At 47.1% G+C, this 27,360-nt stretch overlaps 1 protein-coding gene across 3 annotated transcripts in view; it reads right to left on the bottom strand.

Moving 5' to 3' along the window:
* The window catches only part of GALNT16 (polypeptide N-acetylgalactosaminyltransferase 16), a 72,151-nt gene that overhangs the window by 36,348 nt on the left and 8,443 nt on the right, over positions 1-27,360 (bottom strand). The gene's annotated exons all lie outside the window — the stretch shown is intronic.

The following is a 27,360-nucleotide window of genomic DNA, read 5'->3' as shown; positions in this document are numbered from 1 at the left end:
CCAAGCCCTGGAAAAGCGACAGCTGGGTTTGGTTTATATTGCCCCGAACACTGTGCAAGGCGCTGGAAGCAGCAGCAAGCCTGCGGGAGCCATCCTGTCAGGGCACTGCGACAGCAATGGGACAGGGCCTGACCCCATCCCTCCACCACAGCCAGGGGCCCCGGGGCAGCCTCAGCCCCAGGAACTTTCCTTGGGGACCAGACAAGGCCTGGGACGTGGGCCCAGCTCTGTGGGGTCCGTGGCCAGGCCGGGCTGTGAGGAGCTGGAGTCCTGCTGCGGCCTCACTGGGGCTGGTGGCCCTGGGGCTGACGTGGGCCATACATAAAGAGCACTAGGAATTCATTATCAGTTAAGAACACGTCTCATTTTTAGCTCAGCTGGTATCTCTTCATGCTCTCTATAAACGTGGAAGAAGGAGGATTCAGGGGATGATAGCTCGGACAGCCTAGCTTCAGGAAAATGCTGCAAGGAGTAATCAAATGGCCGATGTGTGCGCACCGGGAAGGGAAGAGGGTAATAAATAGCAGCCAGCTGAGATGTGACAGGACCACATCATGTCAGACCAAGATAATTTGCTCCTGTGATGGAGTAATCAGTCTTAGGGGTGTGGAAAAGCAGTAGATGTAACACATCACGACTTTGGTAAGGCTCTTGATACAGGCTTATAAAATATCATTAGTAAGCTAGAGAAATAATAGCCTAGACTAAAACTAGAGGAGAATGGGTTGAAACCAACTAAAAAGCTGCTGTCAGAGCAGGATTACCAACCGTTCATTGACAGAGCAGAGGGGCTATTGCAAGGGCAGGTTTTAGGGGTGCTGGATCCAGGGCTATTAACGGCTTGGATCTTGAGACTAACAATTTTTATCAAAGCCCAAGGAAATCCAGCAAAAGGTGTCAGAGACATTGGGGAGCCGGATTAGAATTCAAAATTATCTCAATGCATGTAGAAAAGTACCTGAAAACAATACCTGTAATTCAATAAAGGCACTCAAACCCCTAGAGTTCAGCAGGACTGAACTAATACAAAAAAACTGAGGAAACACCATGGTAGCAGTTCCTCAGAAAAGCCATAGACATTACAACTCATTGCAAACAACACAAAAGCAAAGCCTAATAAACAGAGGAGAGCAAACACCATTCTCAGTGGTGTCCACACAGCTACATAAAAGCCCAGCAAAGTGAATATAGAGCTTATTTTTAAAGGACTGACTTGACTTGCTTTATCAGATTCCTTCCCTAGAACACAGCTGTTTGACTACAGGACATTCATCACTGTTAATTCAAAACATACTTACCAGGAACAGCACCGATTCTCCGTGAAACTGTACTCAGTTCCCCCACAAACTCCTCTGAGGTAGGAAGACTGACAGCAACCCCCTCCTTCCTCTCCCTTTGCATTAACACCTCTCACGAGAGGAGAAAGTCAAATTAAGCATGTATGGGCTTTAGGCACATTAAAGGCACAGTGTGTACAGCTGAGTTCAGAGGTAAGGTTTTTACCAAATCAACAGGATAGCTCGTTGCCATAACCTATATGGCTAGGCACTTCTTGAGGCTGGAACTACAACTGGGAGTTACAGGAGCAGAAGAGACCAGTTCCTTTTGATTGATGTGCTATGACAGACCCCAAAAAATTGCTACGTGAAAGCAGAAAAAGATTAATAGGCACTGGAAATTTGAGTGTCTAGACTAGGGATTAGCAAAGTAGTTTGCACAAACTGAGGTTTGACCCAAACGTTACTGTGACTTCCAACACAATTCACACACTAAAATTTTAGGAAATACTGTAAGCCTTTTAATCTCATTTTACCATTTCTCTTTTGCACATATGTTCCTCCCTTTAGTGACAGGATGGACTGAGCTACTCTTCTGGATGTTGAAAGCACATCATTATGTGTGTTTTGACATGGTTTGAGGGACAAGCAACTGTTTAAGTAGAAAAATTAATGCCATAAGCAGGAGATTAAGGGAAAGGAATTAATGCCATGCACATCCGTGAAAATGTGAGGGCCTCATTTCTCAACTAGGACAGTGCTATAGCTCTAGGCCAGATCGCTTGCAAGACTGTAATATACAGCACCATTCACCTCTGTCCATCATCTGCCACCAGGCCCAGACACACCAATTCCAACACTGAGAAAACAGCCACTAAAACCAGAGCAGTTTGGGAACTTAGAGTCCCAAGATGTTTTTTTTTGGCTTGGCCAAACTCAAAAAGAAAAAGCGTATTCCAGGGGCCAGAAGGAATCACTGTTCAACGGGGGTAAGGTATGCAAAACTCTCAGATGTAAGTATAATTAATAATTTGTAGTTGAGGTTAGATTCACACCAATTTTATGACAGGATGCATACTTTGCAGCTCTTGCATATCTTTCTGGGGTTAGGTAGCTTAGAGAAGAGAAAAGTCCAGGGAGTCCTTGTAGCAGCCTTCCAGTATTTAATGGGACCCTATAGGAAAGATGGGGAGAGACTCTACCAGGGAGCGTAGAGATTGGAAAAGGGGTGATGGCTTTAGACTAAGAGAGGGTAGGTTTAGATTAGATATTAGGAGGGAATTCTTCACTCAGAGGGTGGTGAGGCACTGCAACAGGATGCCCAGAGAGACTGTAAGGCCAGGCTGGAGGGGGCTTTGAGCAACCTGGTGCAGTGGGAGGTGTCTCTGCCGATGGCAGGGTAGTTGGAACTGGGTGATCTTTAAGGTGATTTATCCCACTGCCCCCACATACCTCCACCGCAGTGATCCCGCATCTGCCTGTGCCTCTCTCCCTCTAACCCCAGCTGCTGGGCACAACAGTGCTTGGGGATGCTAGGGAGACATGTGCTGCTCTGCAGCCCCTACAGTGACACGGTGCTGGGCTCCGAATGGCACAGCATACAGACAGGGCAGGACTGGGAGCTGCAGCAGCTCCCAGTAAATTCCCAGGAGAATCCTACTTGCTGGGGAGCACGGTACTGTCAGTCAGTGGGCTGAATATGCGAGCTCGAATGCCTTTTGCCAATGGCAATTGTTTTAGAGGGGGTATCACGTTCTCAGAGGGGGTTTAGGAATCCCAGCGTGCACTTAGCTCTTATTCCTCGTGGAATAACCCATAATCTGCTCTGTTAAATTGCACAAAATACTTTAAGAGAAGAGGCTGTGCCTGACAGCAATAGGCCCTATTTTATTCATGCTTTAACTGTGTAAAGCTTTTTAAATGTGGTTTGGGAACCGTGCTCTTACAGAACTTCTGCTATGAAATGTTAATAAAAGTTACCACAATTAAATAGAACCATCCCTTGTTCTTTGAGGAGTACAGGCGCTGACAGAGGACTCTGAAATTAATTTTGACATTTAGTTTGTATATTGCACAAACCAGAGTAACACAATGGAGGTAGTAAAGCAACTTGAATTGATCAGCTCCCACACCAGCAATCAATCACAAGAGATTTTCTACTGGCATCAGCTCCGTGCTATCGTGAGGCCTGCTGCCAGTTCCAAATGGGGACGGAGAGACCAGTGGTGGGTCCCCAGCAGAGGCTATGAGCTGTTGACAAGGAAAGCGTCCTCAAGCATCTGGCCTGAAAAGGTAGAAACCCTGCATGATGCAAGAAAGGCGAAGCAACTATTTTCCTGTGTTTGGTTTCCACAGCAACCTTCTCCCCACACCCATCACTTTTTGGACACCACTCTCAGAGCTTCCTCCAAGAGACACAGAAGATGGCACGGTGTTTTCCATGGTGTTGCCTACAGCCTGGATACAGCAAACATCACGTCCTCCTGTGGTGTGTGTCACAAGCCGCTGGACCTTGGGGGTTGGTGGCATAAAAGATTTAGAAATGGGACGATGCCAACTTACAGGTCACAACAGTGGGTTGATGGACAAGGCTTGGCCACTGCCTTTCAAACAGACTTGCCATGGTTTGGCAAGCTGGTCTTTTAGACAGTTTGGGGGAAGAAAGTAGGCAACACAAGAGAGGGAAATCTGTGCAAGGGAAATTTAACAAAGGAGTGGGGGGAGATAAAAATAAAGACAATTATGTTACTACATGCATTTTCCCTGATGTATATTCATTGTTGAATGGTAACCTGAGAAGATGGAACTTATTCTACAACCTCACACGACAAGTGCCTGATACTGTCAGTTATTGTGCTCTACAGCTGGCCAAGACAGATTTTTCCCTACATTTAATAGGAGGTAACCTTTTAAGTATGCCCATCTTTGATCCAGCTATATAATCCCTGAGCAGACCTTGAAACAGTTAGCAAGGGCTGCACCCCACCGAGCTTTCTGGCCCAGCTAACCAGAGGCAAAAAGAAATTGCCAATAACTGGAGGGAGGGGACATGATGCCCTGGGGCATCCTTCTCGATTTTTGTTTTTAGGAGTGTTATATAAAGCAACAGTGGAAGCCAAAAGAGCTTCAAAGATAGATGCCTGAGGGCACTACCTTATAAGCAACTTTGAGGAAATAAAGCTGCTCAGAAGCATGGAAATCCAGACCCCAGATGAGGTGATGCAGTTGCCAATGCCTATTTCTTCCCTGAGTCTGAAGTCTAAAGCACACAGATGTCCATTATACAAACTTGAAAATCTGTGACAATTTTTGCTTTTATTATATTTATGATATTTGTATACATTGAATATATATAAACACCCGCATGTCCAGACACATCTGGCTTTGTGCTCATTTGATCTTCTTCTCACTTCCTGGGGTAGAAAGATTTTTTCCCCCATTTGGCAAATTTTGCTGTAACATGAAGGACACCATTTTTGGTGACAGAAAGCCTTTATGCTTCTGTATTTCTTTTTAGGAGAAAACCAATGCAAAGAAAACCCTGAAAAATGGAGTGAGGGGAAAGTCTTCAAAATTACTGAGTGCCAGCATGAAAGAGGAGAGAGAGGTTTGAGTTTTTCTTCCCTGAAACAGCACTTGTTTTCCAAACACACCTATTTCTATCCATAAATATCCATGACAACATCTAGTGTCAGGGAGAAGACGTATGCCAGCACACTCTTTCAATACCTAAGGGACTAGGCAGTTGATACTGGCACCCCTACCAGAACAACAGCATAGTCAGAAAGAGATCCCAAAGGATAGCTGGAGACACAGTGCCTCTGGGAATGAAGGTTTTGAACAAAGAAGTGATGGTCACATGAATATGAAGCTGTCTGCTTTCAGACATCTGTTTAGTATCACATAGAAAACCTCCTTAGCAAAATCCATCTTGGCTACTCACTGTATATAGGAGCACTGCTCTGCTAAATGCTATACACATGCAGTTTGTAAAAGTGGGTTTTGAGGTCTCTCAGTCAGGCACTATAGGCTGCTACATTTGTTCTTGCAGCAAAATATCCCAGTCTTTGTAGACACTTAAATACACTAAGAGTGACCCAGGTTTCCAAGTAATTTTGAGTTAATAAAACAAAGAAGAAAAAGGAACAGTTTTATTTGTCTTCTAAGTGTTAGATATAGTCACTACCTGAGCCCAGATTTATAGCACCTCATTCAACATCAAGACACAGATAATGCCCTCTTGATTACCTGGTAGTACCCATGAGGCCAATAAGACAGTGCAAATGGCGGTGGGATAGATCTTCATTAAATGCATCCATCACTAATTATTTCCCTGTGCCCACTCCCCCACCTCTGCTGTCTGCACAGATGCAACATGTGCATGTGCCTCCTGAGCTGATGCACTCATCCATTCCCCTTGAACTGAAGTGACCTACATTCAGCCTTTTCCTCCCAGTGAATCACAACTGTCCAGAGTGACAGATGCAGCCACAGATATTTCCGCAGAGGAGAAAGCAGCTTCAGGCCTGCTAAGCTGAGGACGGCGAGGCAGCATTGTGCTATTCCCAAGCCAGCAGAAAGGAGAAGTGACATGGAGAACGGGAGGCTGAGAATAGGCAGCTGAAATTTCTAAGGAAAAATAACCTCTCCTGATGAAGTCAAGATTTCTCTTTGTTTTTTTTTTTTCGTTTTAACCTGCTGAATGCCTCAGGTCAAGAGAGGAAATGAAGCTACACTAATCCCCAGCTTTCCATAAAGAAAACACAGCACAGAATATGGACAAAACTCAAGAATATAGCCTACATTTCCATACTATTTGTCAAGAAAGCTGTGTGAAGAAGCTTCCCCAACAGTGAAACTAAAGATTTAGCTATTAAAAAGAAATAAATAAAAGGAGAAAGGCTCCAATGGTCAAGAAAATAACAGTGCAGCTTCCCTGAAACATCTTAGTCTGAACTCCTGCAGCTGCTGCCTGCTTCTTGCTAATGTAGGCAGTAGCAAACTAGTTACTTAAGAGATAAGCAGAGGTCAGTGAGCACCAAGGAGCTGGCACAGTTCACTGAAAGCATTAAAATATTTAATTATATTAAGCTCGAGGCTCATTTTCTTTGCCTTCAAGATCACCCTGCAAGGGCTTTTTGCTAAGACTAGAAAAGGGGAGTTGAAGTACCTCTTTAATCATTCAGCCTCAAGAGTCACAGCTTTAAAATGGGAATTAGAAGATTACGAATAAAATGGCATAGTTCTGCTATAGCCAACATTCACATTCCTCAGAAACGCACAGGAAGACCAGGGGACAGTTGGATCTTCCCAACAGGGACAAACCCAGCCTGTCAGCACCCGTCTGCTCAATAAGAAACTGCATGAACTCATCTTCCCAGGAAATACCATCTGGGTAGGACAGTGGGGATGGTGCATATGCATCCATGAATTATTACAAGCATTAGTCCCGCAGGAGGCAGCTCGCTCAGATGTGTTCACCACCATGCATTCAGCTCTGTGGCTCACAACAGAGTCTTCTGATAATGCAGAAACTCATTCCCTGTCAGTGAAGATTTGAGTGGATCAGGCCATTGGCATTTTGTTTAGAAGCCAAATGAAATCCAATTTAATTGATTAATTTTTCAGTTACTGCATTACTCCAATTCCAGGGCTCAGCAATCAATTTGAACTGACAAGACCCTCAGAACCATGCTCGGCTCCTGCTTGGGTCTCCATTTGCACAGACATTAAATTCACCTCCCCAATAGCAAATTTAATCAAGGATAGTGCATACCAATGAAAAATCATGCAACGGGCTCATATATGCCTGTCAAATATGAAAAAAAACCTGTGTTACACTATGCAGGCCTCTGTCATTCTAGGCTTCCATCACATTATTAATAGCAGCATCCTCAACAGCCCTTCTGCTCTCCTTTTTAATCACTGTCAACCAGGGAAGAGTTGGGCATATATGGAAGAGCTGAACCACTGACCCAGGCACCAACAAAAACGCACACACCTGAGCCTCAAAATACTAAGGGCAGGTCATGGGCACAACCACTGCTCATGGAAACCCAGAGCTCCCCATGCACGGAGCCCTGCAGCCCCTCACGCAGCCACTCGTCTCATCCTGCAGATGCAAACTGCGGCAAAACAAACTCAGTGACTGCAATGTGACCAGTGAGGATCTTTAAAATCCATTACCGCACCAGTCCCCATACAATACAAACAGCACTAATCCTGTAATGTTTGAATGTTTGTGGTCAGCAAAAGCACAGCTATGCAGAAAGCTTGGCCTACAGCTGTTTTTTGGCTTGGCTAAATCTTAGGCCTGATCAGACAGATTTTGAGAACTGCTATTTTTGAGTTCATTTATTAAAAGACACTTCAACATTTTACTCCAGTGGGGAGTTTTTGCCCAAATGACATTTCCAGAAAGCTTGCAGGAGCCCCACCATCACACGCCACTTCCCTCACAGTGCCACAGCTGCAGTGCCGACAGCCTCCCACACCTTAGCCCAGTGGCAGCAGTTTCCAATCCACAAGCAAGTTTGTAAACTAAAAGCTCATGCGTTTGTCATAAGAAAAATGTACGTGGTTGTTTCCCACACCTGGAGCTCAGACCATACACTTTTGCTTCCCAGAGGAGCGTTGTGAGAATATAACCAATGTGGTCAAGAAACGTGGCTTCTCTTCTCCTTAAGTTCCATCAGGTGCTTTTTTTTTTTTTAATTTTTGTTTATTTTTATTTTTAATTTTTAGTTCTTATTCCAAACCATGGTAGCTGCAAGTAGGATCAAGTGAGCTCATGTCTTTGGGCAGTGCAACAGTCTAGCTTCCTCCCATCGCCTTGGAGCACCAGGCCAGCACATTTTTCACCATTCATATTTATTTCACTAAATTGATGCATAGCTCCAAAAAGCCACCAGTGCTGTGATGGTCAAAGAATCTTGCCTGGGCCACCAGCAGCCTTCCTAAATACGAAGGGAAAAGAAAAACTATATACATATAATCCAACCATTCACTCCATGAAAATCACAGGGGTACTCATGAGGATGAGCTCTGCTTTCTCCTCTCCAAAGTTACTCAGAGAGCAGCACGAAGCACAAACGCTTTGTTCATATTCAGAAGAACACAATGTAAAAGCTAAGGGTGTTGTAAATTACCACTGAAATCCTGACCGGTGGCAAAATTCCCAGTCACATCAGCAGGACAGTATCTCAGCCAGAACAGGAAATATAAACAGAAACACACACACTCTACTAATCAAAGCCCCAATTTTCTGCTATGTTTGCCCTAGAAATGGGTTATGTTTAGAAAACGTTCTAATTAGTATGTTGTTACATAGCCTTCATTACAGAAAAGACAAGTAATATATAAATTTCTAGCTGGAGGTTGTGGTGGTGAGCTAAAGGTTAAATGCAATACAGCTTGTTAGAGACATAGAGTCTCTAACAACTCATTTTCTCCCAAATAGAAAAAGATGTAGAGACATTTTTCACAGTTCTGGCTCACTCTTGTTGGGTTTTAGCTTTTCTGGCTCCAGAAGGTAGCGTGGAGATGAACAAATATGAACAAAGGAAACTTGCTGACAGGTTTGTTCAAAGTAGATTCAAAAAAAATAAATTATAAAGCAAGCAGCAGAGCTGTGGTTGCAAGCATGGGGACACACAGCACTAAAGATACCGCATTAAAAACAAAAACAGAAAACCATCCACCAAAAACTTGAAAGAACTGTTAAAGAGGGAACAAGATTTGGAAGATCTACTCTTAAACGAGAAAAGAGAAGTGTGAAAGAAGAATTGGCTTATAACTCTCATTACAGTCTGCAAGAAGCATTTCTTACCATAACTGGTTGGGTGCAAAAGGCGTGCTGAGTAACAAGCCTGAACGTGGCAGGACGATGGACCGACAGCACCAACCCATCTCCTGACCCACACACCCCAGCTCACACGGCCTGCCTACCACCGCTGGAGATGGCCTGAAGAGCAACACGCCAAACAGAGAGCAAAAAGCCTTAGCAGAGCAGCACCTCCTACTGAATGAAGTGGGTTTAGTGATTCAAGTGAGATGTGAAATCTGATTTTTGGTTAGCACACAAGGCAGCTGCCACTGAGATCTCTGCAGACACAGCGTGTGAGCCACACGTAGCAGCTCTCATGCCACCAAGTGACACGCTTCTCAGGATTTGGCCAGCTGCTGGGACATCATTTTTCAGTTTTTCTCCCCAATTAGCAGAGGCTTAAGCAACAGGAGCTGCTCTGTCTTTCTGAAGTCAGAGATGAGAGATGTGCTGAACTTCTACAGGAGCCCATCCTTCAGGATTTATCTACCGTACACGAAGGGCACTTCACTGTCTGTCAGTATCTACAATACTTCATAGAGATCTCTCCCAAAACCAGTATCAGAAGGGACATTTGAAGCTGTAGAGTCAAGCACTCAGCACAAAGGGCAATCCTGAGTGACAAGTCTCAGCACAACGTTAGTTCTGCCACACATGTCCCGTGTAAGCATTCAGTGGTATGACTGCACGTAATGGCGTGCCACCGTGTGCCCTGCCTGACACGTGAGAGTTCAGTAACCACAATCTCTTCCCCTGCCTCCCCGCAGTCACACACAAGGTAGGCCAGAAACGAGCAGCATGCCAGAAGCATCCAGAGCACGTCCCCAGCGGTATCGCACATTTAATAGCTTCTACTAATTTGAAGGCAGAGATGTTGTTCAGGAGGAATCAGCCTGCAGCTCGGTCCCTGAGGAGCGGGAGCTGCAACAAGCAGAGAATTCACTGCGCGACAAGAGGCCGCTCCCTTCCACACACACACTGTGCCATATTCCTTTCAGCATCATCCCCCAGGGAGGGCTGGGGGGAAACGAGACCTCTTTTCCTCGGCAGTGTTTTGAAGGTGTACCAATGCTGGGCTAGCACCTCCTCTTCAAAAACAGGCTGTCTCAGGGTGGATTTTCCTCTCTCCTCACATCAGCCTCCACACAGTGTGGCTCCCATGCACCTCCACAATTGCCCTGGTAGAAGTTACTTCTCATTCCCTCCTGCCCTATTGCCTGGTCCTGCTGTACTTTTTGGAGTTCCTTGTGGAAGGGAAGAGCTACCACCATACCCCATGCATTAGGGGTGCTTTGGAAGAACTTGCTCCATCTCAGCCGGAGAAGCAAAGCTCTCTGCTGTTGGCACCTCCTCTGCTATGTCACTGATTTTAAAGAGACAAATGGTGCCGATAACAGAGTGAAAACAGAAAGCAAAGAATGAAAACAAAGCAAAACCCAGAACCACACCATGCCAGAGGAGAAGCCGAGCTCCTGTTGCCTCCTCCCAGGCCTTGATGCCAGGCCTGCCAGTGAACTGAGTGCAAATTGGATCTATGCCTTCCCCAAAAACCTTATGAGAGGCTAAGGTGTTCTTAAACTCAAAACATGGGATATTCCAATACCCATCCCATGATCACCCGTTTCTGCTCAGCTGTACCAGTGCTGTGAGGTGCATTTGTCCCCCCACAGCCTGGATGGGCAGCAGACCAGCAGTGACAGGCTGTACCAGCAGCCTGCAGCCACCCCCAGCCTGCCTCAGGTGGGGCCCGCAGTAACTCTCACGTTTGGGAAGACCCCAAGGTATCATAAGCCTGCTGCTGTTTTCCCTCACAGCTTCATTTCTGCCTCTGATTGCATATGCACGCACCAGGGCACAGGCTATAAAGTCTGAGCCTGCAATTGATACAGAGATCTGCCTGCTTTTCAGATGTTTGTTACCATAGCAATACCACAGTAATTTTTAGTTTGTTTTGTTGCCTTTGTGTGTGTTATTTTTTTAAAGCTAGGTTCTCACCCACTGCAAACAGAGGCAGTTCCCATGTGTGAGAAGGGAATTAGCACTCGGTGAGCTGCAGACCCGGCAGGGCCTGCTGGCTGGCTCAGCTCCTGCCTCAGGCCCCACCGCGGCTGCAGGGCTCTGCCTGCTTCTTTGACCCAAGCCACAGCTGATGCCTGTGCCCAGCACGGTGCCACTCATCAGACTGCTTCGGGCATCCACTTGCAGCTTCTTCCCAAACAGCTTGGCCAAAAGCAGCTTACAAAACCAGCACGAGTAAAGTAGACTTCTTCATTGCCAGCACCTACTTCAAGGCTCTGGTAACAATCTACTGGAGCCTAAACAGAGAATTGCCATATCAACATACATGGGTTACCAGCGTGGTTTTCAACGTGTCATTTGTGGGCTGCTCCAAAGGACCCACAAAAATGAAACAAGCCAACTGCCAGAAATTGGCTCCCTGCCCTCCCCCAAGTATAACCAACTGCGGTCATGTTCAGACCTAAGGTCTTAAAACTTAAGATACCCAAAGCAGAACCCCTCCAGAAAGAGAAAGAAAAGCATCCTTTTGCAAAAAGACCCAAACTCTTGGTACGTTCAGGCAATTCTGGAAAGCCAATCCTTTATAACAGTGTCCCAAGTTAAGCAGAGCAGAAGACCTGAGGAGCACATTCTTCATTAGAAACTAGCAGATCAATTCCTTGTAATCTGCATTCATCACAAAAAGGCACAATTTTTCAACACCTGTCCCCCTGCTTTGCTAGAACCTCACACTACTCACTTCTGTGTGCTGGTTTGCAGAGGATAACTGCCTGGTACTCGGACGGTAAATGAACAGTCAGCCCTTAAACACAAGCAATAAAGGTTCGTACTGTGATGCTAGAGGCTGGGGCTTGATACAGATCTGTCAGTCACACAGAGCAACAGAATGAGTAAGTTCATTAAAGGAAAGCAGAAAGGCATCTTTCCCATTGATCTTTAATCACAGATTAGTGAACAAATCACATTTCTCTTTGCAGAAAAGTCAGTCGTGTTCCTTACTAAAAGCGTAATTGTAGCGTGTGATGGAGTGCTCCAGAAATGGCTGCCTCGGAGAGACAACTGACACAAACCACGTACCTTGGCGAGGGTAACGCAACAGCAATTTATCTCTCTGCATTAACCGGTGTTACACAGTTCAAATCCTACTGTGTAAGGGCTGAGACACGATAGGATTTATTTTCTCTTGACACCTATCTCAAAGAGGCTCATTAACTGGGGAACACTGAAACATCTAACAATCGTGTGGCTTAAGGTACTGCCTCTTCACTTAGCCCTCACAAGCAAGCGTGTGTTCATTGCGGTCTTAATCTGCAGAGCTGAAAGTGCTTCACCGGTGGAGCCTCTGCTCAAAGGCAGGCTGCTGGTGGGGGCACCCTCCTGCCCCAGTGGGGTGAGGACCAGAGGGCCAGGCAGGTTGTGAGGGGAATAGGTCCTGAGCAACTGTAAGCTGCAAAGGTCAGGAGTAAAACCCTGTAGTTCCAACTCCTGGTCCCTCCTGCTCAACCATGAGAGTGCTTTTCCATCTCAGTTTCCCCTGGCCTATGGAGATAGCAGCAAGAGAGCCACTCGGTAACACTGCAGCATGCCAAATAGTTCAGGGATTTGCCAATACTGATCCAATCTCAGATTTGCCTGTAGGCTTTTATCAAGCAGTACAAAAGCTTAAGTACACTTCATATGCATAAGATGACATAGAGGGATGCAGGGCTGAATCCTGAAAATTTGGCCTGCCTTGTGACTTTTGGATATGGATGAGGAAAAAAGTCATGGCAGATTGCGTTACCAAAGCAGCCCTTTAGGAGATACCTGATATAGAAAACTGCCTCTGAGCAGCAACCCAAATAGGGAATCCACACTTGGTTGTCCTACCACCTCAGACATCACCTCTAATTAAAGAGGGCTCTACCTGCTGCGAGTCAATGGTGCCCTGGTGAATTCATCAGCAATGCCACCCCATCCTCACACAGGAGGGGACTGTAACTTGCCTGTTTCCAGTTCTTGGACGTCCCCAGGTCCCATCTGGGGATGTCTCAGACAGGAGAAACCCAAGAGAAGTGAAGGCAGTTTGTTCCCAGGAGCCAACTGGCACCAGCCCTTGCTGACAGAGGGCTCCAGGGCTTGTAAAGTAAAAGGTGCCCACGATGGACCTCTGCTCAGTGAGGACAAAAATACCCCAGCAAACCTCCCATAGCAGCCAAACCAACCTGGTTTAGTCTGTTATTAGATAGGTAAGATAGCTCCTGTGGTAGATACCAAGAGGCATCCCTCTGACCTCCTGTGGTTCTGCTCAAGAGGTCCAACAGCTTGTCACTTCATTGGTACCACTCCACAGAGCAGCAAAGTCTCTCTGAACCACTACTGGAAATAAAACAGGAAAATACTTATTTTCAAATAAAATGAAAATCCTCAGCACTGAAAAGAAGTCTCCCAAAGTTGCCACAATTAAAATATCATTACAGTATGCACTCATAGCTGGGCTGCAATATGAACCTCAAGCCTGCCAATATACACACATGTAAATTATACATCCACATCTCCCAAACGACTCATTCATAAACCGTGCACGTAGTTTCTGCATGAAAAGACACAAAAATGAGAGGAGAAACAGATGAAAAAGATGGCAGCCAGCCTACCATTTGTAGCATATGCACAGACATTTTTAACAGCTCACCTGCAATCACCCAGACTTCAAACGTGGATTATTTTAATATTTTTATTTTTACAACCTTTTTCCTTTTAAACAAATATCCTTTGACATTATGGTGCATCCCTCTTTGCTGATGCTTTTGGGAGAGGTTTTACAAGGAGGCCACCTTTTTGGCTTTTAAACTCAGCCCTTCCCTCGTGTTTTTATTATCTCTGTTATATTCTGTCATAGTAGGTACACACGGTTGGTGTGACCTTTGTTGTGGAATCCTCAAATTTCAAACACTAAAGAGATTAAAAGATTAATTCTGAAGAGAAAATATCCAAATACTGGGGGGAGAAGGGACACAGAAAGAAGTTCATTCAATTTAGTCTTCGTTGACAAGGATGTTACAGTAAGTTTGATGCAACTGTGACTAATGGGCTGAGTGAACTTGGCTTATATAAATGTTAGAGCTCAAGGAAGTCACAGATTTAAATGGGTGACCAGATTAATGTGAGGTGTGTGTAGACAGAAGAAGACGGAAGATTCCCTGAGTAAACCATGTTTTGCTTTCCAGAGGCAGGGTAGGAGAACAGAGAAGTTTCATGTCACATTTACGTAAGCAAACCGTCATTGGAGGTTTTATTGAAGTCCTGCACTTTGTAACACTAGCCAGCAATCTTGCACAGACATAAGTTCTAGCACAGACATAAGATTTCTGAAGAAGCAAACTTGGTTAGCAAGGTGCCCATACAGAGATGGGCTGAAAAGGTTTAGATTTCATAGGTTAACAGAGCAGTTGACATTCAGTCCTACCATTGAAGCCTGTAATTTACAGCAAGGGTGAGCCTGTAGTACCTGCTGGCAGCAAATGGAGATGTGCTCATACGCTTCCCTGAATCACCTCCAGAAGGCAATTAATCGTCTTTGCCCCCTCTGTGCTCCGTGTTTTCCATCTGAAGATTTGGAGCAGTGCTGCTGATGTGAGGTTGCAAGGTTAAGTCTTCGGTGGCTTCAGCAGTTATTGCTGAAGCAGTAGTATGAGCAATACTCCAAGACTTTTCTAAGACACCGCCAACAAAAAGAAGGATCGTGACACTGAAGTCTTGCAGAATTATTACACTTTTTGGACCAGTGGGTTCTAGGAAGCTGAGGATGAGTCACAGGTTACTCTGTCCAAAATAAACTCATCTCCTGCTACTCCTTTTCCATCCAGCCTCCAAAGATCCCACAACGAGGTGACCTGCTGTCAGTGGCAGCAGTGGCACAAGCTGGCATTGGTGCCCTCAGTACTGGTGCCTCCATAACATGACCCTTCCCATGGCATTCAGACCCAACACACGCTCTCCCCTCTCTGCAGCAGGGACAGGACAGACATGCCAGGAGCTCCATACCACCCACTCCAGCCTGGTTAGTGGCACATGCAGTCAGGCCAGCGAGCACAGCAGGGCTTCTGGCTGCTGCAAGGTCATGAACAGCCTTTGGCGGCAACGTTGTCCTGATTTAAATCCACTCCCTCAAAAAACAAGGCATCTCATCTAGGGTGAGGTAGCATCGCTTCGACTGCAGATGCCAAGTTTGCCATGCACACAAGCTGGCCCCTTGGATCTACTGGGGATTGAATCCTCCTCTGTCTGTCACCTTCCTTCTCATGAAGATCGGTCCCGCTTTTGGTCATCACCCCAATGCTCACATCAGCTGAGGAAGCTGAAAATACCTGATGATTCAAGCAGGAGCACCACAAAAGGTCAGTGAGCTACCAGCTCAACTCCTCCTCCTGGTGTACCATGATCTCCAGAGCTATCTGCAACCAGGAATCTCCTCAGGTCACCAGGACTAACCTAGTCACAGACTAACTAATACTTTGGGAGAGCCTCTGCTTCCGTCACAGCCCAAAAGGGAGGCAGTACCCTGCCTGGGTCAAGGAAGCACGAGCAACATGTGCAGACAGCTGAAGGGCGTACCCCAAGAGTGTAAGGATAATTTCTCCAGACCTCCCACGCACAGCCTCTACTGGCAGCTACCAAGATCTGCAGGAATGGCATAAATTATGTTAACCTGAAGAGCAAAATATAAGAATCTCACCTTCATGTAGCAAGAGGAACAGTAAGAAGCGTCCCCAGGCTTTTAAATCACAAATTTTGCTTCTCTCAGCAAGCTATCAGAGCTGTCCACCCCTTCTTCCAGCTGAATGGCCCCAGCAAGATCTTTTGGAGGACACGATCAGCGACGTTCACAGTGCTGCATCAACGTCTCGCAGAGCCCCCGAGGAGTGCTTAACACCTCCTTTCCACCTCAGCTCCACAGGAGAGCTGCAACACCAGCAGCAGCTTCGGGCACACCTGGAAGCAGGTGTTTTGTACGTCCTCATCTGAGAGACCTTGCAAATCTCAAACCCAACGTGTTTAGTTTTATTAACTGCTTCCATTCACTGTACGGATAAAAATGACTTGGATTCACTTTTTAATGAAAATATTGTCCTGTAATTAAAAGCAGATAACAGCGTTCTCTGCCTGGCAACAGTCATTTTAAACTAATATTTATGCTTTTTGGAGCCAGTAAGGCAATTTTACATTACTCACATCTCACAAGAAACTTTTCCAGACAAGAGTTCAGTCAATTAGTCATCAGTGCTGTATATGAGATTTTACACAGGGGAACCCAATAAGCCAAGGACTGTCAGTAACTTCTTGACCATTCTGAAGTGCTAGGCTGTAACTCTTGTCCTCAGACACGTGGCAGATTGGAAAATCAGATGTCTGGGGCCTCAAACTATGAGCTAGCCATGTAGAAAACTGCACAGAAACTCTTCTGGGGGCTTTTCTAGACAGAGAAGGCTCCACAGTCCACAGGTCAGCAAACCACCAAATCTTCAATCACCTTAAAAACTCCATAGTATTTCTTCTTCTGATTTCTTGGCACTACACGTTTAAGAACAAGGAGAGGCAAAAATGCTTGTTCTACCTTCCCTCATTTTGAGATATTTCTTTAACTTAGTGTCCACTAAACTTGAAAAACCTCCTACTCGAAGAAATCTTCCAGGCACAACCTTCCACCAGATCTTGTTTGGCCGAGGAGGCGCTTTCATCCTGACTTGTGGTGAGACAGCACAGAGCACAAGGGGAAGGAGAAAATTTCTTAACACTTTAATCCCAAAAGGGAAGTGCGAGAAGTGTTCAGCAAACACCTGCAATAAAGCACTCACTGAAGAGCAGGTATTAACTAAGTGCATGGGCAAATACTCATCCCCTCTCTCATAATGCCACAGATCTCCCAGTTTTTGTACTTAGGGGACAGAAGCTGAAGATCACAGTTTTTACATACAGAGAGAGCCCCAGAGGGACCTGGGGTAGCTGTATGGGCACCCAAGGCTCCTGGGGTGAGAGCAAAATCTCAGCCAGGTTAGAAGAGGGCTTAAGACTTGTCTCCATGAGCCAGCTCGCATGCCTTCACTCTGTGTGAGGACACAGTTCTCCTCGGCAATATGTTTACACCATGACAGGTATCAGGGGAGGAAGGAAGGAGTTGAGGCAGCTAAAAGAAATTTTCCACTGAAAAGATGAATGAGATTATTAACAAAAAAAAAAAAGGGGGGGGGGGCGAAACCAACACTCCTCTCCAGTGATTTAATTGCTGCCACTAGCTTCAGAGGAGAGCCCTGCTGCACCCCACTGGCAAGCATTTCAAATCATGCTCACGTGTTTCAGAGCCGGCGAGCTGTTCCTGCATTATTCTCTGTGAACAACACAGCCCCTTCGAAACCTGAACGTAAGCAATTAATTCTAGAAGCCGGGTTTCACATAGAAGGATCCAACGAGCAATTCTAATCTCCGATTCTTCAGCTCTGCACAGTACTTTCTAAGCTCTCTCTTCTCCAGACACTTGAAAGGGCATCCCTTGGCCAGCTGAACCAGAGGGGACAGGGGGGCAGAGGGGAAAGAAGCAGGATACAAGATCTACTTGTGCTGCAAACTAAGCTGTTAATTCTGAAATTATCATAGCAAACCTCTCTGCACCCTGTCCCTTCCTTCACTCGTGGCAGTACAGGAGAGGAGAACAAAGATGTTTTAGGAGAGGGCTATTAAAAATTTAAACATGGCACTATTTTCCCCCTTTATCACTGCAGATCTAGAAGCTTTGGAATAGGCAAGTTTTAAGCATCTCCTGATCAGCAGAGAGCAAGCCTTGTGGAGCTACCTCCACTCAAAGTCAGCAACTCATTAAATAATTAAAAACACAACAGTGGCAGCACAGCAATATCACCCAGAACCTCATCCCTGCCTGCAGACACCAAGGACCGCCACATTTCACATAAACAACAACAAACACGTTTCTGCTGATGCAATTAATCTCTATCCCCTGCCATATTAATGAGTGAAAGATGCCCATGTTTAGGATGAATTCTTCTAATTAAGAACCCCATGCAAATGGCATGCCCAAGGGACTTTATCTTAGCTAGGAATCTAGTTCAAGAATAAAAGCCAGCTGCGTGGCTAGGTAAGCACAAATTAGGGTGACACTTTTTTGTCTGCGAGGCAGAAGCCAATGAGCCATCCCTGGACAGCTTGTTACTGTCTGTCTCATTTGAGCCTCTCATTACTAGGGGCTTCACCGTGCAGCCCTGAAAGGTGCCACACTTTGCCAACAGACCTGAGCGCTCTCAATGCTGCATCCAAAGACTCATCAGGAGGAGAAGCACCATCCTCAGGGGATGAAGCATCCTGGCACCACACACCAGTAGGGTATATTAACCTCGCTTTTCCTTAATCCACCACCTCTTCCCACAAAGGAACCATGGCTGTTCACACATACACTAGAGAAAGAGGTGTCAGCCGAGTGCCCGGTGCGAGACACATTCAAAGAGGAAGTCAGAGCCTGAGCAACCAGTGCAAATCAAGACTTTAACCTTTCTTAGCCTCTGATTCTTGATCTATAAAAGAAGATGCTCAAGGGCTCTTCAGAAATGTGTTAAGTGAAGTGCAGCAGACAGATGTGTCAATACAAAATATATTTAGTGCCAAAAATAACAATTGAAGTGTCTCAGTCTCACTGTCTCTGGATTGTTTCCCCCAGTAAAAAAAAATAAAAATTTGGGTAAAACAGATGCTACTACAAATTTGTTTAACTTACAAACACTCGTTCCTTTTCAGTCTGTGTATCCTTAGTAGGTAGATCCTTGGCTTGGTGCAACGCCTAATTCCCAACTCCTGTGACAGCAGCAGCTCAGATGTGACTCTAGCAGCCAGTATCCCCGCTCCCCGTGCAGAAAGCAGCATTTTCTGTTCATTGACCAGCAGAGAGAAACGTGGCTGCACAGCAGCTGAGTCAGGTGGGCACTGCCCCCGGCCCACACAGCAAAGAAAATGTTCGAGGAAAATCATCCTCTGCCCACTCTTCTCTGCAACAACACCATTAGGCCATGACAATTAAGGACAATATTAAGATTCGTGTTTAAAACATTCAAATATTTGCTATTTTAATACTTCTACACCAGCCCTACATTATAGGCATATACTGAAGAAAAAAGTCCTCGTACTTTGTGCTTCTTCGTACTCCTTTCTCATCCACTGGGAGCACCAGGGAAGCTTCTCCAAGTTCATGCAAGCTACTCCAGCAAACCTAAAGGCTTATGGCTGTCCACCTTCAAATTCTCAGAAATCCACTCAATCCGTTTAATTAAAAACGGAGAGATTTATTTTTAGCTAACAGGTTTGAGAAATGTGCAGTGACACGCTCTTTTAGGTCAACACTTAGTAAAGCACAGTATAAATGTCTTTTTCCTCGCCAGACCCAGTGTCTGTCCAGAGGACAGATAGCTGAGCTGCCCTCCAAATGACACCAAAGACATTCCTGGGCAGATGCTTTTCACGCGTGCCTTGGTAATGCTGGAGGTAGTGAGCTGGCAGAAGCACTGCGAGTAGTTCTGGAGGCACAGCCCATGGGGGCCTGAGCAGCCCTATCAAACAGCAGGGATTTTCCACTCTCTTCTTTCTCAAGGGGCAAAGGTATTTAGCTAGGGAGCTTTTCTTTAAATCAGCAGGGTTTTCACTCCATCTTGGTCATTTTCTTCCCCTCAAATAACTCCGGATAACCCATTCCTGCTTACAGTGCAGAGCCACTCCAAAGTGCAGATCTCACAGAGATCTTCAGGAGATTTTCAAGAAGAAACAGCAAGGATGTGTCAGACAGGGCAAGTTTCCCTTGGGGAATGGTGCTGCTGTTGGCTGTGAGGAGCCTCCTTGGGGTGGCATGTTGCTGCTGCCCCAAAAACCCCCCTCTGTACCCCTCTGATCAGGGAAGTGGTCTCTGGAGCCTCGCAGCGTAGCTCACCCAGCTCTGGCACAGACCATAGCTCACATATCCAGCTTTACCTACCAGTACAGTGAGGCTAAATGCCTGCTCACTCGTGTTTCTTCTCATCATCCAGCAGAATTTGCCCAGACTGTCCAACATACACTAGTTACACCCCTCTTGACCGAAGTCAGAGGTTGCAGTAGCAGAAGTGGATGTGCAACATTCAGATTTCTTTTCTGGGGGAAAGTACAACCAGCTGAGCTTATCCTTGCAAAATTCTGCTCCTGCAAAAGTCAGTGCTGCAGTTTGTGTTTGCATTTGACTATTAATGACTTGTGGCAGAAAGGCCATGTGCCCTGTCAGCCAGTATTGCCCACTCTACCTTGTGCCGTATGTTTAAGCACGCAGGCATTCACGTTACTGTTACCTAGCTGCTTAAAGAAATAGTTAACAAGGCAAAAAAACAAACGCATAATACAAACGCCAGGAGCACGTTCCCAGACGAACACGCTTTTTTTCTGCAGAGGGAATGATCTTCAGACTGCCTACAGTGGATTTTTTCCCCCAAGAAGAGCAAATCACACAGGCTACTGGCCTGAGCCACGGGTTACGGCTGTCACTTTACATTAGAAGCAACATAAGATGGGCAGCCTCACATTATCAGGGTGAAGTCGAGGATTTAACTCTCCAAAGCCAGAGTGGTAAGTAAGGCAGCAGCCGTGCTGCACTGCCAGCGACAGAGCCTTCAGCAGTGGGGAGACCATGGCCCAGCTCCCAGCGCTCACCTACAAGCTCAGCAAACACCCCGAGGTTAATTTCTGCTCAGCCTGGAGGGGCAGCTCGCCCCGGCGAGAAGTCACGCAGTGAAGTGGTGGCTGGCTTAATGATTAACGCTGCCGCGCAGAGGAGCCATTTGTAAGCTTCTCCCGCCTGTATCCCCACTCCCGGCAGCTTATCCCCAAACGCTGCTTCTTCCCGCAAACAAACAGGTAGAAAGATAGGCACGATAAATTTGAGGCAGCACTTGGGGTAATCGGGGGTAGGACATCCCAACACCCCCAGTCACAGCACGAGGCACCCGGCAGCAGGGGCTGTGCCTGAGGGCTGTGCCCGCGGGCCTCAGGCCGCACGGCCTTCACCTGCAGCCATTTGGAGAAGTGGCTGCTGACCGTGGGCAGCCCTGCAGCAGCCCCCCATGGTTTGATCTTCCACACGTGTCCCTGCCCCGCTCTCCCACCTGCAGGGGCTCCCCCAGACACGTCCCTCAGGTGCAGAGCCTGCCCCGGAGGCACGGGCCCAGCAGCGAGGCAGGCTTACAGCCACCGCCGCTTTCGCTAACTTCAGACCCAAAACAGCTGACAGGCAGTGACTGAAACCTACCAAAATTTACCCACGTCAGGCGCTCCCAAGTGACAGCGAGATGGGAATTTACATTGGGAAGAAAAACATTGAGCTGATAAGGCAAATTCTGAGCTAAACAGAAGTGTTTTCCCACTCAGTCACAACTCGGCTCCGGGAAGAGAACCCCCTTCAGTGATTCACGCAGCCTTCTGGCAACGTGCTTCCCGACCGTCCCCACCACGGAGCGGTGACAACCACAATTAAAGCTTCATACAGGGCTGGCAAGTTAAATATAGCAGCAGGAGGTGTGTTTCTAGTGGAATTATAACTGCATTAGCAGAAAGCTAGACAAAAAAAAAAAAAACTAATGATGATGTCATGTGGATCCCCAAAGCTTGCTTAGCTTTCATGAATCTGCCACAAGACTTGGTTTAGCGAATTCCTGGACATTTAATAAATGCCGTGTGCTGCGTTATTTTCTAGTTTCTCCAATTCACTGCTGTATAAACTAGAGAGTTCAGTCACCCCGTGCTTCTGCTTGCTTACACTGGTTTCGTTTGAAATTCAGATATTACAATTTGGATTTCACTGAAATGCAGCTGAAGCAATCAGGTAGGTTTGCATACCTTGTTTTCTGACCATGCAACACGCGGGCAGCACCAAGTGCCTTTTGCACACCCATGAGCTCGAATAATGCCTCCTAGGGTACAGGAGGCACAGAGCAGCCGCAAGGGCACCCCTTCAGACACAGCTGCCCACCAGCACTCTCCCCCTGCAGCCGCCAACAGCCTGCTGCGAGCCCCTGCTCCTGCACAGGCATGATATCAGGACACCAGCACGACAGAGCATCCCCTGCAGATCCCGCAAGAACATGAGCCCAAAGGCACAGGATTTTCCTCAGCCCTTCTTCAGCACTCACAGTGATGCTAATGCCCGTTCATCCGCTCCTGCCCCTTCTTTCTGGTGTCTCTCGGGAGACATTGGGGAGAAGCAGAAGAAAGACACAGAGCGTTCTGATCCCCTTTAAGCTCAATGCGACAGTCATAATCCTCTAAATAAAAAGAGGAAAAATGAGATGGGCTGTGACAGGTTGGAAGGACTAAATCCCTGTTAACTAGAGCACCAAGATTTAAAGGGCTCAGCTTTGCACACATCCTATGCCTCCGATGAGCTGCACGCAGGATGGTGTCCTTGCAGTTTTTTCTATGGCAAGGAAGAGCTGGCGAGCCCTGCTGATACAGTGGTGGGCGAGCGGGCTCTGCTGCCATGGCATTGCCACGCTGAGACTGGTGTGCCCAAAACCACAGGGGCAGCAGGAGCACTCAGTAAGCTCCCTGACTCCCTGGGTGTACAGGGCAGGAGGGGAGGGAGCAGTGCCCATGGCAGAGCACAGCTGCACAAGCCAGCGGCTGAGCAGCAGCAGAAGGGAGAACACCACACAACCTGTGTCATTTGCCCTGCCAAACACCATCATTTATATCTTCCCTCCACATTTCCCTTCAGCTCCAGCACATCTGTCCTGAAAGCAAGGCTTTGGGCCCCCAAAAATCAATGAGAAATAATTTACAATTAGCAATGATGTTCAATAACACTGGAAGCTAAGCGATGCAAGCAGATCAGCAGATTTTCCCAGCTACTTGATGTGAGTCGCTCCGTGTCCTGCACTGCAAGCACAGGACCATTCAAACCACCTCCTCCCGGCTCACCCAGCATCGCAGCACGAGTTGTGCCTGTTCAGGAGCCTGCCCTGAGCCAGCAGGTCTTTCTTTGCATCTCTTTCACACGCTGCCAAAAGCAGCTTTTGAAGCATGCCGGGGCAACCCCTCTGAGGCTAGACCTCCCTTTGGTGCTCTTCGTCTCCTGACCTGACGGAGCCTCTGTGCCAACCACAGCTGTTCTGCAGGAGCACTTATCTACCAGCCCTCCCCGAAATTTCTGGGTGTGCCCGGCCAGCACAGACCAGTTTCCCCAGCGCAGACTGGAAGAAGCCGGGCATCCCAGGGCATGGCACAGCATGACTCAGACCACCCAAAGACACAGCGGATGCAGACAGGCACAGGTTTGCTCCGACAGATTTTTTTTTGGAAGGGGCTACCTCACCGCAGAGCATCCATCCTGCTGCCAATCCAGGCTCGGTGTAAACACCATGCTGAGCTCTGAGAGGTGGGAGAAACACAACCACGCTCCCCTCAGTCTGCATCTGATGATGCCAGGATCCAGCTCTGCTATTCCTGAGCACAAAGCCAAAGGCAGAACACCACGGGTTATGCCCTATTTGCTGCTGCTTCCATCAACCCACCCAGCAACCACACCGGGAGGCTGACTGCACCCTAGCTTCAGGTGTAACTTGAGGCATTTGCACTTCAGGCAAACAGACATCCCGGGAAGTCAGGAAACGCACAGCCTCCTCCTCCAACAGCCTGGTGTAGCTGGTAATTCCTCCTACTGCACAACTGCATCCAAAATGTCTTCCAGGTACAAAGGAAAACGAAGGAATCACATACTTATTATAGCACTTGGGAAATACAGCAAGATCACATCACTGAGCACTTCCAACACTCACATTTCCTAAACTTTGATAACTTACTATTAATTTTTATAATTAATTTACTATTTTTTTAAAAGCAACAACTTCAAGTTGATTTGATGGTTACCATTTGAATTGCCACTGTATCACCGTTCCCAGACTCAGAAACCAACTCACGAGTTACCCAAGGACCTGCTTTTTGCAGCTCTTAGATGCTCACTTATTAAGCATTTTTTTTTTTTTTTTTTTTTTTAACTGCACACTTGATACCAAAAGGCACAAAGGCACAGCACAAAAATCCTTCATGCAGGGCATTCTGCACGTGAGCACATGGAAAGCATCAGTGTTTTCCAGTTTGGTCCTGCAGGAAGAGTTTTTCAGAGACTTGCTAAAGACACCTTGTTGGGCAAGAGTGCTTTTCTGGCTGTGGCTGTTTCAGGATTTGGCTGGTCCAGAATAAAGTCTTTTTTAACATACTCCTACATACTTCATTGAACATACAGCCGCAAGCCCAATTTGGACCTGGAAAGTCTGCTGAGAACAGCCTACCTCCTGTCCTTTGTCTCTTATTAGTTGCAAGAAAATATGCTCACAAAAATGCAGTGAGGAATAGCAGCAGGTAGCAGACAGCCTCTTTTCACTCCTTGCTGCTCAGCACACCGAGCAAACTCTGCTGTGCTCACAGCATTGCCCTCTTGCAGCTGATCCTCCCTGACCCGTGCATTTCTGCTAATCCAGTTTTTGGTTCAAATGTTCACAAAAGAGTGAACTCAACCAAATGTTTTGCTAAGGGTATCTCATCTGAAATGCTTTGCACGACTTGCTAGTTAAGGCTCCCAAAAGCCCTGCAAAGCAGGTAAAATCTCCATTTTAGATTTTGGGGAAACTAAAAGGCAGCACAGAACTGCTTCTGCTCCCAGCAAACGCTACTAAATTTTTAGCTTTTAGATCACGGAGGTTTGTCAGGGTGATTTTACAAACACAAGGAGAAATCTAACTCTGGAAGCAGCAGCACACTGCATTCTCACTAAAGCCTGCAGCTGCTTCACCCGCTTATTCAAAGCATTCAAAAATTGCTAAAAATTCAAAAATTGCTAAAAAATGTTTTTTGGGGAGCGCTGTGCTTTCAGCCCCCCACCTCCAAGCAGCATCCCAGCTGCCCGGTCACCACGCTCCCCTGTACCAGAACTGCCATGCCACACATCGACAACGCCAATGCTACCAACTGGATTTAATTAACATCACTGTGAACCTCTTTTTTAATTATTATTATTAATTTATTTTTAATGTCACACACGGGCCACTGGGACAAATTAAATACAATCATTTTCTGCCAGCTAGGCAAATGGCATTCTCCCCAGCCACTACCTAATATCTGGCTAAACAAAAGGGAAGCCAGGCGACTGGCATCCTTCCTCACCAACTTGCTCAGTGCCCAGAGGCAGCAGCACCTTGTCAGCCCAGCCCAGAGCCCCACCAGCTGCCTCCCAACAGGCAGGCAGAGCTCAGCTCGGTGCCGCTCGCAGAGCATTTAGAAATCCTTTGCTACAAGGGAAAAGGACACGGCGATCTTATCTGCCTGGTGTTCATTTTAAGTGGCTGAACACGGAGATAGCGGGCAGCCACCAGAGCCGACGCCGGGAAACGTGAGGCAGTGTGACCGTGCCGGGGCTGTCGGCTGCCAAGCAGCCTCTGGTGGGCTCACAGAGAAGCTGCACAGGCCACAGAAGCTGGCAGGACAAAGGTAGCAGACAAGGCTCTGACCAAACGCTTTGCAGGTGGGGCAGGGGTGCTCTGGGCGAGCTTCCCACCCGGCAGCGTTCTGTGGCAGGAGGATGGAGTAAGGCTCTGGCCATCAGCTCCACACGAAAGCAGATGAGAGGCAAGTGGTGAATGATTAACAGCCTGTGGAAACGATGCCAAAGCCCCTCTGAAGACACATCGCACAGGTTCTGCCTCTGGGAAGCCTCCAAGGGTCAGGAGGCAAACAGAAAAAGTGCATTGCCTGGCCTCTGACACTTTGCCCATGGTGGATGAAATAGGGAGCATCCAGGGGCACAGCTCACACTGATTCACGCCTCCAGTTTCCCAGTTGCTGCATATTTATTTCAAGCATCTGCAGGACCTGTTTGGGTAGAGGCTGTTGCATAGAGGCCAAGTTTTTTAGACTTCTGGATAAGGAACAGGGATCTGTAGGATCACCATTAATGCATGAGCTATTTCTGGGATGCTGTTTGATCTCTGACAGCCCCTCTGCCCAGCTTTAGGATTCAAAGATTTCCCTTGGAATGGCATTTCCAAGAGTCAGGCATCCAGAATTTAAGTTTAAACTTGTGCTAATAAATGTGAGGTAAACAAATAAGAACCCAGGTTCAAGATGAGACTCAGAATCAACTTTTTTTTTTTTTTTTACCTGAAGTTATTTTTATTCATCAGGAGAGAATAATTAGGAAAACCACATCTCACTGCAAGCCCAGAAAACACTTCACCATAATTCACCCAGGATCTGAAATGTCACGGCATAGATGCAAGAGCAGAACTCTTGGACTTGATCATTAAAGAGACACAATTTTTCCCCCAGACAGAAAAGCAGCCAATTGCAGAAAAATGCAAAAATATTTTTTCCAGAGAAGCGCAAGTCACATGAGTCACCCTTACTTGCAGATGAACCCAAACCTGAACTCCAGCATCAGTCACACAGAGCAGAGCGGACCAAAAGCCGGCTGAAAACAGGCAGCTTGCCTTGGCGGCTCTGTGGAAGGGCAGGGGACTCGAGCAGCACACAGAGGATACGCACGCCTCCTCTTGCACAACACTGCCATTATTTATTACCTCAAGGAGTTCGGCTTCTCCGGGAAGGAGCTCAGGGCTGAGGGCTCTGCACAGCAGCAGGACAGCCATGTCTCTAGATAACCATTTCTCCCTCAGGGTTCTCCCTCCTGGTTCAATTTCAGGTTGAAATGGCACGTTTTCTGGGCTGGACGGGGGGCGGATGCTTTCAACACAGCCACACGTAACCAACCCCACAGACACACACAGAGCACACCAGACCAGCAGCTCGAGCCCTCACTAGATGCCACCCCTGTGGGGACAATGCTGACCCCAGCACACACAAGGGGAAGCCCAGACACCACAAAACCCCGCTGCTGCCATTCTCTGTGCCGTGGGATCGCTGCAGGTCAGGACGTGGTATTGCCACCACACCACGATGTGGTCAGGTGTGTCAGGAGAAGGTCCTCCATCCCTGCCACCGCCTTCCCAGGGGGTGGCACACCGTGGGACGCCAGCACGGAGGGACGGGAGGGCAAGGGGCGATTATTTCTCCCCGTGGCAAGGGATTTTAGTGGTAAGGTAAGTGGTAAGCAACCTGTGAGCAGGCTGGGACGTGGAGCAGCGGCTGCCGGGCGCTAGAGCGGGTACAGCCAGGCTGTGTGGCTGGCGGCGAGCT

The sequence above is a fragment of the Aythya ferina genome (assembly GCF_964211825.1).
Source record: "Aythya ferina genome assembly, chromosome: 5".
Taxonomy (NCBI): domain Eukaryota; kingdom Metazoa; phylum Chordata; class Aves; order Anseriformes; family Anatidae; genus Aythya; species Aythya ferina.
Note: the sequence above shows the minus strand (reverse complement) of the source record. Positions and strands in the feature narration are given on the sequence as shown.